Here is a 14182-nt window from a genome sequence, read left to right on the forward strand (position 1 = left end):
CACTCGGCAGTAATTCTTCCTCTGCCCTTTCTCCATGCCCTCTGTTCTCCCCACAGATACACACCCAAACACTTCTGTGATCCTTCTCCTGATCCCTCCTCTGACAGCATCCCTGTGGTTCTTCCCAAATACAGCTATCAAGACCACCATCCCTTTGTCCAAGGTGACTGCAGCCAGCCCACTGTGCTTGGTAGCTGTTGGCTCCCATACAGATATGTGTAAACTATAACCATGCCACCTCTTCATGCTCCCTTTGCAACAGTAAGTAGATGAGGTGCCTGGAATCTTCTATAACCCAGCATAACTCCCACGACCTCTCCCTTCCTTGGGAAATCAGCTTTGGTCAGAGGGACAGAGATGGCCAACCAAGCCAAAAGAAGCTCGAGGCCAACACCACCAAAAAGCTTCCAGACTCTGGGTATTTTATCTAGTGAGCACTGAAAACTTTTTAAATTCTATGCTGTCCATTTGTGTAATCTGTGGAACTCAATGCTATAAGAAATAAATAAAGCGCTCTAACACTCAGAGGAAAAACAGATGTGCATGAGAAACTCAAAATACCCATAGATTCACCAGGATGCATCTCTCCTCTTGCTCCAGAGCAAATTTCAGCCTCACAATGTTTGTGAAACTTGCTAATGTGTGTGTACAGCAAAAGCTGGAAAGGCCCCTTTTACATGAGCATCTGCTGCCTCACTGGGCCAAGCCCATATGGACCTGAGAGAAGGCAGAAAGGCACAAATAGAGGATATATGGCAGGCTGAACACATGAGCAATGCTGTTAGAACACTGGGAAGCTAGGAGGCATGGAGTTGTTGAGGGAAGTGGCGAGCTGGGGCAGTTACTGGAGAATCATGAAGAAATCTCTATATTTAAGAAGGAAAAGCAGAGGAGGGAGAAGGCCAGAGCCAGGGAAGGAGGGGTGTTTGTGACTCACTGGGATGCACGAAACAGCAAGGAGATGGTTCTAGACAGGCAGCAGGCAAACCAGCAGATTTCTGGGAATGACGTAGGTGCACCAAGTGCAGCTGAGCATCTTCTCACCTTCAGTCTCCTGGTATGATTCCCCAGAGGGAAGACAGCTCTATCATGCTCTGAAGGTTAAGCTGTGCCTTCTGCCTGGCACAAGAGCACAGTGCAGCCAATGGGTAAAACTGCCTACCTACTTAAAAGCAAACCCCAACACTGCCAGGAGGGACAGGCTTTATTTTTAGCTGGGACACCAGCAGGGTCACTGCTGGTGCTGCGTTTCCCCATGGAAGCCAGGGTTTCATGAAGTGTGCTGTGTGCGCAGGGTCACTGCAGGGGAAACATCTGTCAGGTCAGCTTTGGGGAGATGGATTATTTAAGTTAGAGAAAAGGAAACATTTACTAGAAGAAGTGAACCTGAAACTACTCTGGAAGGTTAAAATGAAAGGAAAAAATGATGCTTAAAGAGTCAGAGCAGGTGGTAATTTATGTGAGGCCACTGTCTAGTGCACCTATCTCCAAGACTCTCATATAGAATACCCCATCATGTTTAACTCCAGCAGCATCCCCTTCTGTTTGCCTTCTACAACCCAAGCTTTGAAAGGCTCATTCTTGTCTAGGGGCTGCCAAAACAAAAGCAGCAGCAAGTCATTGTCCTTCATCAGAATCCTTCACAAAGGAAAAGCACACAGAGACCCCTTGTTTCGCACCTTGAAGATAACAATGAGACCTCCACTTCACTCTGCTCCACAGGTCCTCAAACGAGGGCTCCCAATTAGCTCCAAGGCAGGCAGTCTTTCCAGGACTCACACACTGGCTAAGCGCAACACCCACAGCAAATGCACCGCAGCAGGGCAAACTTAGCCCACAGTGGTCTCACGAGGACCTTCCTTGCTAGTGGGTTTTGTGGGTGCAAACCTAATAAAACAGTTGGCACTGCTCCCACTTGCACTGCCAGGGAATGCAGTCTGGAGGCTTCAACATCTAGAGATTGTTGTTGATAAAGTGCTGAATACTAGTGTGAAGCTTTCAAGGGACTTTTAAGAATTGAGAGCAGAGGAAAAGTTCTCATTTTATTCTCTTCTTGAAAAACCTGAGTCCATTTGGCATGTTGCATCTGAGAAATAGCTTGGCCCAGACTCTGTGATTTGTTTTAATCAGGGACCAACTCCTGTGCATGTTTTTAAGAAGATTTTATATTAAAAGTTGTTTTGTCTTTTTTTTTCTGACAATTCTTGTGCCTCTTAATAGCGTAAGAAGTGCTTTGCAGACCCCATCGCTATATTAGGTTCTTTGCAACTAATTTGCATTCAGCGCTATCCATTTCATCAAGAGCAGACTTCAAGGCTGAACCAACTCCAAGCCTTAACTGCTGCATGCAATTCAGGCAGCAGCTTCACAGGTGGAAATAGGGCTTCTTAAGCCAGCCTGAACATTCTCCACCTCTGGTCATTTTTCCCACTCTGCTCTAGGTCTCCCTTTTTTGTTGGCAGAACTGTTTGCACGGCTAGGGCATGAATAAGGACCAGGAATCTATCTGGTCGAAAAGCAAGCTGAACCCACCACCTGGCCACTCATGCCACTGTGCCAGTATCCTGTGGCAGGGGGGCGGAGGGGGGAGAGAAGCAGGAACAAGCAACCAGGGTGGGAGCTGTAGAAAACAAAGTCCAAATAACAAGTGTGGCAAGTGCAATAGCTGCACGGGCAGAGGCAGGTTTGCCTCTTGCAAAAATGAATCCTGTAAGACCTCCTGGACCATGAAACAGCCTTATCCTGCTACATATCTCTGCCTCCATTTTCCCAACTAATGTGTATGTTCAAGGGTCACTGAGTAATTCCAACCAAAACCAAAGAAGGGGATAAAAGTGCTTATTAAGGTTAACTTTAAGCTCAACATCAAGATATTACTTTCCAACAAGGAATGTCCCCCTCAAGGCAGTAAACCAAGACATCCAGGTCTTAATGACCCAAGACAAAGTTTCCTGAAAGCAAACAGTATGGAGAACAAAAGGACAGCTTCTTCACACAGAGTACCCATCCACTATCAGTGCATGGCAGAGGCAGAGCTGCCTTCCCTAATTTGGGTGTGGGGAGCTGTGGCACTGGGACAATGGTGGGTTTCACAGCCTGCCTGGACCGTGGTGACAAACTCTCTCCTACCGCTACTTGCATTGAGGGGAGCTAGGACACATCCAGAGTGAGATGGAGCCTGACTGCAGAGCGAGGTGCAGACATGCTCTAACTCTCCCTGCTTTTGCTCCCGCTCTGGTGAAGGAAACCAGTTTTCACCAGCATGCAGCACATGAACACACTGGCAGGGCACCTTGTGTCGTCGGCATTGGAGTCCCACATTCATTTCTGGACATGTCACCTTCAACACAACCTCAGCAGTCAGACCTAAGCGCCCTCTCACAGGTACATCCCTGCATCACTACACTTCTTTTGATTAAAACTGTATTCTGCAGTGCTGCTGTTTGCTTTGAGACAGCCTCCAAGTACCGGTCTAGGAGTGGTGTGGCAAAACCAGTGGCAATGCAGTCTCACCTGTCTGTAGTTTCTAAAACTCTTTGGCACCTCACTGGTTGCAAAACATGCCCAGCAGCACAGGATATTTAGTATTGGTGATTGCTCTTGACCTGGCTGTCTCTGCTGCTGTCCTGAGTTAGGCGGCTTAGGTAAAAAGACAGCAGAGTACAGGAAGGCAGCAAACACAGCAAGTTCACTTTTGTAGCCTTGAAATAATCTGCTAGTGAATGGAAACAGAAGCTTCTCCCTAAATCTGAGTTCTCTGGAAGAGCTCCCTGTTTTATTATGATGGAAAATCCTCACTGGAGTGTTTCGTTAGAAAACAAGCTATCATAAAAGAAATGTTAAGAGCCCTAAGCTCCCTTCTCTCCCATGATGTCAACTGTCAGAGACATCAATGACAGCTCAGCTGTGTGATCAAAGGCTCCAGCAAGCGGATTTCAAGACAGAATTACCAGGAAATTGAGACTTGAAGGAGCATGGGGGCACGATCATCACCTATCTTAAAGTGTGTCTTATGGGGTGAACTAATTACTTTATAATGCTGTACCGCAGGAACAATGGCACCTGGGTCTATTCATTGTGACACTGCCAAGATGGGGTTGTGGTGGTACCTTCAGAATGGCATGACACATCCCTGCCACCTCATGTTTTGCTATTCCTGCAGAACTCAGTGACAGAAGTGCCTAGGGGGGAGACTGGGAGGACATCACGCTGAACTTCATGCTTTCACATTCATGATGGCTTTCAACCAGAGCTTGCAGTTTAAAGCATTACGGCAGATGGGAAGGACGGAAGCCAACTACAGTTTATACCATGTTAGTCCTCAAGCAGCCCAGAAGCCCACTGAACCTGCAGAAGACTGAACGTAGTTCCCAGATTTCATTCTGCAGGCAGGCAGTGACATGAGCCGGAGGTCCTCTCCAGCCCCAAACCCCACAGACCCATGCCACTGAAATCAGCAAATGCGGGACCACGAGCTCTGCAGCACAGGTGTTTTAAAGGTTTTCCCAGAACAGCTTGTCATCTATGTACCTCTCAATGCATGAAACTCTTCAGGACAAGGGCTAGACATTTGTATGGCAATTGGAAACACGGGCCCCCAACCATGCCTGTAGGAGTTACAGTTATCAAACAGTAAATCAACAAAAGCCTTAATCTATGCCACAATACCTAAACACAGTGGGTGATGGTAGGTGGAGCATCACAATTATCAATTTCCTGGCTTCAGAGACTTTTTTTCTTCCTATTAAGATGTTTTTGTCTTTGTAATTTAATTTCCTTCACTTTTTTCTTTTTTTTTTTTTTTAATATAGAATTAGATATTACTGTCTGGTTTAAAAAAAAAAATTGGCCAGCAATCAAAGCCATCTTTTTAACTGTGAAGCACATGAAAGGCATCTGAAACAGGACAGCAACAAAGAACAAGGAACTATTTGTCAATGCCACTTGGTCATTGGGGAAGCTTAGGGGAGGAGACTGATGCTGTTTGTTTAAAACAAGCAAACAAAACCCTGACAGACAGACCATTTATCTGTATAGTGCTTCACTTGAAAATATTGGCCGAGGGAATACATCTTCACTTGGTTTCTAATAAAAGTGCTGACACACTCTGTTATGGCCTTTCCCTGCCTTGGGGATGGAGGATGCCTCTCTCAGGAAGGACCCTTTGAAAACAAGGGATACATGTCGGCTCAGGCACAACACAGCTGCAGGCCAGCCTAGGCCCTAAGCAATCTCTCTACCTGTCCAACCCACAATACCGTAACACCTGTCACTCTCAGACCAGCCTCATCTGACTTCAGACCCACAAGCTTCAGAGGAGAGCAGAGGAAGCACGGAGTCTAGATTCATCCCTCTTTCCTTTCTACAAGCCAGTCAAGCCGAGGACCAGTGCCCTGAGTGCCCTAAGATTGCCATGCAGAAAAACTGCTCATGACTCCCAACAACACACTCTGTTCCAGTCAGACAGGGCAGCTCCTGCCTTCACCGCAGCCCAGCAAGAGCCAGTGGAGCACAGCATAGTTAACGAGCCAGGCCATGCTTGCTGTCTGCTCCACGTGCGCTCTCCTGTTTTGGGTGCTGGTGTTAAAGATCGATCCCACACTGCCCAGCGTGGGGGAAAGGACTATTCCATCTGATGATGGCATCTGCCATTCCAGGTGCCGTCCTGTCAGGTGGCAGCTTTGCAAAGCAAGGGGCAATCTCTCTGCAAAGGACAAGTGCTATACAGAGTGGTGTTAGGATGGCTAGACATCTGCCTTCCTTCTCACACCCTGTCACCCACTACTTATTGTAACTGTGTCCTCACCGAATCCCCACAGGGGGAGAAAAATACCATTAATGATAGAAATGAGACCCAGGAGATAAATGTGCCTAGCAGAACACTGGAGGTATGCCAGAGACCAGAAGCCTACTTGCATTTCCACTGCTCTCACACAGGATCTCAGCAGTGGGATTACCACAATCTGTCCTACCTTGGGCATCTGGGAAATGCTTAAACTACACATTTACTAAGAGTAGGACTCATATTTGGCTTAGGGGGAAAAGAAACAGACAGCAGTACAGCACCTTTTAACTAGGACTCTCTACCCCCATCAGTCCTCTCCTTCCCCACTCTGGTTGATATTACACCCTTCTGTTTACAACACAGGGTAACCAATTTGCCTGCCATCTCACTGCACACTCATGGCAGAACTGAGGGCTCCTGGGCTGCCTTTGCTCCTCCCCAGCCAGCCCTCGGAAGTAGCTGGACATGCTCTTTTCCAACATCACTACTTCTATTCCGGAAACAAGTATTGTTCCAGTTGAACACAGAAGCATGAACATAAGCACCAAATGTGACTTTCTCAGCTAAACCATGATCAGGGTAAAAAAAATGTTTTCAACAGCAGCGGATGGAGCAGGATTAGAGATTCCCTAGAAATGCTTATGCCATGGGGGACTGATGCCTCTCCCTGCTGCACCAAACCTATAGAGCACCTTCAAGGCCTCTGTGTCTCAGCAGTTCCCCAAAGCCAGTTCTGCTCTTTCGGGTCTCCTGCTAGCCTCCCAGAGAACATGGGATGAGGGCTCCTGAATGGGAAGGTGCTACCGATTGTTACCTAAGTCTTCCAGCCCTGTCCTCTCCACAACTAAAAAAACCAGCTCAACAAAATCAACCTTCTGCTTCATAAAGAGATGTAAGGAATTAAAGGAACATACACATAAACACAAGGAGCAGGAGGATGTGAGTATGGCACCCCTTCTCACCTCAACTGTCTCTCCAGTGTCTCCCCTTAAATCTGAAACAGATTTTTAAGGTGAAATCCCTAGAACAAAGCCAGGGACAAACCAAGAAGTCAGGAACCTAACCATTACACTACAGCTCCATTGGAGGGAGCAAAGGGGGAAATGGCCATGGCCTCACATTTTAGCGTAACAGTAAAAAAAACACCCAAAACAGTTGTAATGGTTTCATCTCTCATCCACGGTGATTGATACTTTAGATACAGGTGAAAAGCACAAATCCCTGAAGCAAGGCTGGGAGGGAGGAAGAGTACGAAACCACCACACATATGGGTCAGCTCTCATGCGTATGCGTGTATGTGTGTGTGTATGTGTGTATGTAGAGTTCCTCTCCCCCTGCCATGGGGGGCTGCGGGCCCGCCGGCGGCCCCGTGCCCTATTTAGGGCAGCGCCTGGCGCAGCGGCTATATCTGACACCCGGGGTAAACAAGCCGGCCCCGGCGGACGGAGCGCGACAGCTGCCCGGGGCGGCGGCCCCGGCGCCCCCACCCACGGCCGGGGATGGCCCGACCCGGACTCCCCCGGCGGATGGGGGGGGGGGGATAAATAAATAAATAAAGGGAATTTCAGGGGAAAAAAAAAAAGAAAAAAAAAGAAGACAATTTATAGCACTGCATGAGAGCCGCTTCCCTCGCCTGGCAGCCCCGGGCAGAGCCGTTCCCCGGGCTCCCCGGCATCCCTGCGGGCCGTGCCGCGCCTCCGAATCGGGGCACCCCCGCCCGGCGGCGGGAGGGATGCCGGGGCGGCCGCGCTTGGTGCCGCGGGACCGGGCTGTGCTGCCGCGCACGCCCCGCCGGAGCCCGCCCGCTCCCACAGGCCCCGGCCCCGCAGCGCCCGGCCCGGCCCGGCCCGGCGCCCCCTCCCCGCCGCGCATCCACCCCGCAGCGCCCGCTCCGCGCCGTGGGCAAAGCCCTGCCTCCGCAGCACAAACACACACACACACGCACATACACACACACGGGCACGGAGCCGCCGCGGTGCCGGGGAAACAGCAGGAATGAAGCGAGCTCCCGGCGCCTAGTCAAAGCGAATTCCCCCCCATCCTGGGAGATGAGCCTGCAAAGAGCCCTCGCCCCCTCCAACCACCCCGGCCCCAGCACCCCCCTCTCCATAGCCATTCCCGTGCAAGGCATGGAACCCTGCTTGGCAGCCGGACACCTGCCCGCCAGCCTCGCGTCTCCCACGGAGCGGGGGTGGCACCCCCTTACTTACCCTTTCTGGCGCCTTTCCTGACTTTTTTTTGGAGGGTTGGGATGGGGGATGGGGGAAGAGGGGGGCTCCACTGGCTCCCCAACACAAATCCTTCCGGTTCCTAAAGGGAGCTCATCGCATCTCCCGGTGATTCACCGACGGTGTGTGTGGGTACGGGGGGGTTCGCCTTTGCATGTCAGTCCAAGTTGCCTCGCTCGCTACAAAACCTGTGCTCCCTTTTGCAGCTGTCAGGGAGAGCGGGGAGGTGCATCTGGAAAAGGGGGTGGGGGTGGAGGTAAAATGTTGATAAATCCACCAGCCTTGATCTTCAGCTCCGTGCGGTGGAGTTTGGGGAGGGAAGGGAGATCTGGCGAAGGGGGAGGAGGGCGAGGAGGACGGAGATGAATGGGAGTCGAGGGAGGGGGGAAGAGAAAATGGATTGTACCCCAGATTGCCACTGAATCTGCTGGGCTTCCCCCACTCCCGCGCTCACACCATCAGGGCTCGGTCCAGGCTTCCCAGCATTACGGTGCACAGCAGAGCGCTGAGCCTGATTTCTGGGAGCCAGCGAGGTTTGCACAACTGCAGCAAGAAGCCAAATCAAAAAGCCAATCTGCGAGCCTCCAAACTCCACGTCACCTATCAGCTGGGAGCGAGCGCTGCAACAGAATTACAAGCCATGCATATTTATTCCTCTGAATCCGGGGGGGAATTTTCAGATCGTTTAAAGCAAGGCACGGTGAAACCAAGGCAAACCCTTTCCAAAATAAACGAAGGCAGAGCACGTCTTGCATGTAACACGCGCACACACACACCTCTACGAGATCCCCGTCGGTATATACAGATAGAATATACACTCACGGAGCGGGGATCACTCCTGTACCCTCCAAGTATATTGACTTGACTTTGTGTATTTCAAGCAAGGGAGGGGAAGAACACGGTAGCTGAGCCACAGAAAAGACGATATTGATTGCATATCTGAAATTTAAAGCATCTGCCAAACACTTCTGAGAGATTAAATATAGGCAATATAATTACACACACAGCGTTGGTCCTGGTATCTATTTGAAGCTGCGTGCTTTGGTTTATGCTTGCAGAAACCACACGGCTATTTTTTTAAACCAAAGTCAAATAACAGGTTATGAGACAGCAAGTCATTTTAAGGTAAAAAATACATGTTGCCTCTAAAGTTGTTATTTGAGTTTGGCAGAAGACAACTGGGGGCTGGTTTCCAGAACTGTGGAACAAGGCAGTAGCTTTATGCCTTGCACAAGACACATCATGGTGTTTGCACACAGATTTGTCTCCCCTTGTGATTCCCTCTGTTTCCACCACAGCAGTTATGGGCAGACCTGTGCCTCCAGAAGATTTACCTTCTGGCATGGCTTCTCACTTCTTTGAAGCCCAGGTGCTACAAGGCAACTATCCCTGACATAGGGCTATCTTGCCACAGAATGGTCTGTTTCATCCTCCAGAGAGAAGCTGTCCCCACTCCATTTGTCCGCAGTGACTCCCCATATCCCTGAGGTGAGGAGGGCTCAAAAGCTTTCTGTCAAGACCCGAGCACATGTGCAAGTTCAAACCATCCCTGTCAAAAGCAGCTGAATAAACTGCCATGAGAAACATGAGCCTGAGTCCTACACTGGGCAAGAGCTCTTACCTCAGCCAGGCACAGGCAGCAATCGTACAGAGGGAAGTGGAAAGGGCAGCAGAACAGTTACTGGGAGGGTGACATATAGAAGAGTTGCACCTGCTTCATGCTGCCCAAAATGGATAAGAAAAGCTGCAAATGGGCTGTGGTTCCCTGCAGGAAAGCACAGACCACTAAATCCCTGAAAGTCAGCTGGTAGGTTCTAGTTATGGCTCCACAGGGCAGCCTCTGACCCCACACCTCAGCACAGAAAGGATCCAGAGACCTGGGAGAGTAGTTACCCATACTGTCTGGCTACTTACTTAGAGCAGTGCATGGAAGCCCAGAGACAGTAGGACAGCCAGAGGAGGCCACAAAGGGGACACAGTTGCTGCAAAGGAGTATGAGATGGTGGCACAGAAGAGTACAGAACATCCCATGGGTGCCAGATTCAGCCTTTTATCTCCCAAAATGCCACCTGCCAGTCCTGGTGTCCCCAAATAACCCAAGCAAGGCAGTATATCAGGTAAGAACGTGGTATGGGATGGATATGGGCCAGAGGACACTGCAAGATCTAACGTGTGCTTAAGTGCCTGAGCTCAGGTTGCTGGCCAGCCCTGTACAGGACTGTAAGCCTGGATGATGCTCCTGTGTGATTTCAGGGAGCGAAAGGGCTTCCCAGTGCTTGGGGAAACACAGGCACATGTGCATGTGTGGTCCAAGGCATTAAAGTGCCCAGCAGTCTCATTGGAGCTGCGGAAGAGCCCTTATTGACACCAACACTTAAAATCAACAACACAGCATCAATAGCTGAAATCCAGGACTGGGTGGATGCAGGGACTCTGGCACTGGCCAGTGTCACCTGATCTCCAGGTGGCCTCCTCCAAACCTTACACCCCTGCCAGTGAGGACAGACCCCGAGGGTGGCAGCTCTCCAGACACCTCCAACACCAAGCAAAGGAAACCATCCCAGCTGGCACAGGGAAACTCTTGCAAGCCACAGCTCATCATCAGGCAGTTCCAAACAACTGCTTGTGTTTAAGGCTCAGCAAGAGAGGTCTGGAGCTGAGGAATTGCAGTACAAAATGCTCTTCGGGAGGAATAAGCCTTGGGGGCAACACACAAATTTACAGTTGACAATAACTTGAGACAGACAGAGCTCTTTATGGTACACAGATGTTTTGTTTCACCTCATCCCAGTACATAAAATCATGCCTTAAGAAACACTTAAGAAATGCTCCCGGGCATTTCCCTCTTCCCTTTCCTTCCATATGGGCCTCATCTTACATTGCTCAGCTCAGGCAGAAATTTTTCATCATGAGAGGGAGTATATGAAATTTTTTTATTACCTTCATCTTAAAGGTGTGCTTGCAAGGTACTAACCTGGGATGAAAGCAACCAAGCCCTTTATATAAAAATACTATTAAAAATTTAAAGAACACCAACCAACCACCTCTTCTTTATATTAATTTTAGCAAATAAAATACAGGAGTTTTAAATTTCTGGGTTGATTACCACAATCTCACTAAACAAGCATGGGTATTAGTTTTTAATGAATACCAAGGTCACTTTATATTTCAAGTGTTACCTCACCTAAGGACAAGGGCTGTTGTTTTTAAACTGAAGGAGGGTCGATTTAGGCTAGATATAAGAAAGAAGGTTTTTACAGTTAGGAAGGTGAAACACTGGAACAGCTTGTCCAGAGATGGTAGACATCCCATCCCTGAAAACATTCAAGGTCAGGTTGGACAGAGCTGTCAGCAAGTTGATCTGGTTGAAGATGTCTCTGCTCATTGCAGGGGGCTGGAACTAGATGACCTTTAAAAGATCCCTTCCAACTCAAACTATTCTATGATTGCAACCCAAAATCACTGGAAATCTACCAAACAGTAATATGTTAAACAACACAGAGCCACAGAATGGATGAGGTTGGAAGGGACCACTGGAGGTCATCTAGTCCAACCTCCCTGCTCAGGAAGGGTCCCCTAGAGTATATTACTCAGGATTGTGTCCAGATGGCTTTTGAATATCTCCAGGGAAGGAGACTTCCCAACCTCTCTGGGCAACTGTTCCAGTGCTCAGTCACCCTCACAGTAAAGAAGTTCTTAATAAAACCATTGGGACTTTTCCTGTAAACAGTCAGGACCTTAATCCTTCTCTCAAACCTGTCTCCAAGCTCTTGAGATTTGAAGCAGAACAAGAAATGTAGGCTTTGCTCTTCCTTTCCTTGTCCACCTAAAACTAGTGAAGATTTTTCTAACTTAATCCATAGTTTCAATATCCCATGACTTCAGCCTTCTGCTGGCAAGTATGCTGATAATAAAGGTGCTGACAACAGAACGTAGCTGATGGCAGCACTGTTGATAAAGACAATGTGCATAACAGGGATTGACTTGCTCTGCCAGGTCAAAAGCATCTATTGACATAAAAACCTGCCAGTGACCTACAAGTTCCAGAGGAAACTCTGGGAGGTGTTAGCTGGGTCTGAAAGGACCTCTTCCTTCCCCTTCATTCATCAGCTACACACTCAGCACATATGGGTAAGAACTTCACACAGTTGCCATCCAAAGTTTCAGGTGGATATGGCCATATTACTGTTTTATTATGGCAAACATTACGAGCTGTAGGTTTGGCTATGCCTTGAAAAGTTTTTACCTGGGCAAGGCCTTAGGAATTGCTCCTACTATTGCTGTCCTCCTGCAGTCTTTCAGCCCTTGGCCTAATGACCCAAGAATGGCCACAAACACTACGTACATTGGCCCTTGTATTCCTTAAATACAAGAAGCCCGAGTGCTCCTGTCCTCAAGTTTGTACCTAAGGGCCTGGCACAGCCCCTTTCTCTCATTCAAGATTTCATCTTGGTGAATCTGTGTTATGTTTTGGGCTATTTTTCCATAGATTTGCTTTTCTTCCCTCATCAGCTTTCATCAGGTGCCTGCTCACATTTGTGTCAGAAGGGATGGCATAATGTGACATTTTATTAGTATGATGCATTTGCAGAGCCTTGAAATAAAGTTCCAAATCTGAGAAAAAATGACATTCTAGAGGAAAGAGGAAAGGAGCCACCATGTAGAAGACAGCTTCAAGGCTATCCATGATTACAGAGCAAATGAACCCAGTTCAAATGTAAAATTCTGTGCTTTATTTTTTCCCCCATAAAAGCCTGCTTTGCAAAAAATGGCTAGAGCTCGGCTTTATATATACATCATCAACAGTGTGCAAATTCTTGTAAGTCATGGGACACCTGGGACAGTCCATGCCCTCTTCATGGCACTTCCCATTGCCAATTCTTCTACAGGTCCTAGCAAATGGGTTTCTGCCACAGATGGACAAGGATTCTTTGTGTATCCTTTGCTCACTGATCAGAAAGGAGCAAAATGCGTATTTAATCTTTCTGATCCCCAGATGTGGCTGTGATAGGTGTAGGTTACAGTAAGATACTCTAATCTCAATGCAGAGCTTCCCAGGAGGTTAAGTTTGGGGTCAGAGGCCATGTTCCTCAGGTCTGGCTTATAAGGAAGGGCAATTCTTTGTGCAGTCATCTTCACCATTGCAACTGAGTGCAGAGCAATGCAGAGACAAGCCGACATGTAGGTGACTGGTACCACAAACATGCCCTGGTCTGGGTTTGCCAAGGGTTTTCTGTGCAAGTGAACATAGACCTAAGACAACTTTACACAGCATTCAGACACCATTTACAACCCCACAAACAAAAACAAAAAAACAAAAAACAAAAAAACAAACAAAAAAACAAAAACAAAAAAAACAAACAAAAACAAACAAACAAACAAAAAACAAAAACAAACAAAAAACCAAAAACAAAAAACAAACAAAAACAAACAAACAAACAAAAAACCAAAAAAAAAAAACCAAAAAAACAAAACACAAAACCAACTTGACTAAAGATAGCAACCAGTCATTAGGAGTCCCGGGCAAGTCAAGCCCTTGAAAACTTTTGATGACAAGTGACATCTTCCAAAGAATCTACCTGACAGTGGAAAGTGAGGGCACACCTCACAACCAGATTTTGATCATTGTGGAATCCAGGACACATTAATTCCAAAGTTTTCCATTTTAGCGTTGGCTTCAGAAACTGGGTTGATCCATAGATGGACCACTGCAGGGTACAGAGACAGTGGACTTTTGTGGTGGAGCATATCCACTGCTCGGGACAAACACCAGGGGCTTGGCCCGGCAAGCCAGAGCATGCTGGGTCAGGAACCAGGACTAAAGGAAAGGGGATTTTTTTCACACTCTAAATGCCATCCACAGGTAGTGTTCAGGGGGACCTTCTCAGGTTGAAGAGTTCTGGGACTCGGGTTTTTTTGGTGTCTGTCCCAGGTTGGAATTGGCTCCCAGCCAAGTGCCCAGACCCCAGGGACAAAACCTTCCCCCTTCCTCTCACTCTCTCCCAGCTGACCAAAAAGATCACGAAAAAGAAAATCAAAAGAACCCAAATCGAACTGAATTTCAAGTGGAAGATTTTTATATATATGTATATATAAAGAAGATTATATACACTATTACACCCATAGGGAACCCTCCAAAAGGGAAAAGGGAAGGGAAAGGGAAAAGGGA

The 14182-nt window shown here is 48.1% G+C and overlaps 1 protein-coding gene across 6 annotated transcripts in view; it reads right to left on the reverse strand.

Moving 5' to 3' along the window:
* The window catches only part of SLC8A3 (solute carrier family 8 member A3), a 147771-nt gene that overhangs the window by 106177 nt on the left and 27412 nt on the right, over positions 1–14182 (reverse strand). Inside the window, exon 1 of one of the 6 annotated variants that reach the window (XM_050336985.1) lies at positions 8420–8542. The exons of 3 other annotated variants lie outside the window; for them this stretch is intronic. The gene's annotated coding sequence lies outside the window, so the exon portion shown is untranslated. Of the gene's footprint in view, positions 1–7995; positions 8543–14182 lie in introns of those variants that run through there. 2 more of the 6 variants (XM_050336983.1, XM_050336984.1) reach the window with 2 other exon arrangements.

The sequence above is a fragment of the Myiozetetes cayanensis genome, unplaced genomic scaffold, assembly GCF_022539395.1.
Source record: "Myiozetetes cayanensis isolate MyiCay16 unplaced genomic scaffold, myiCay2020 scf6-25, whole genome shotgun sequence".
NCBI classification, from domain to species: Eukaryota; Metazoa; Chordata; class Aves; order Passeriformes; family Tyrannidae; genus Myiozetetes; species Myiozetetes cayanensis.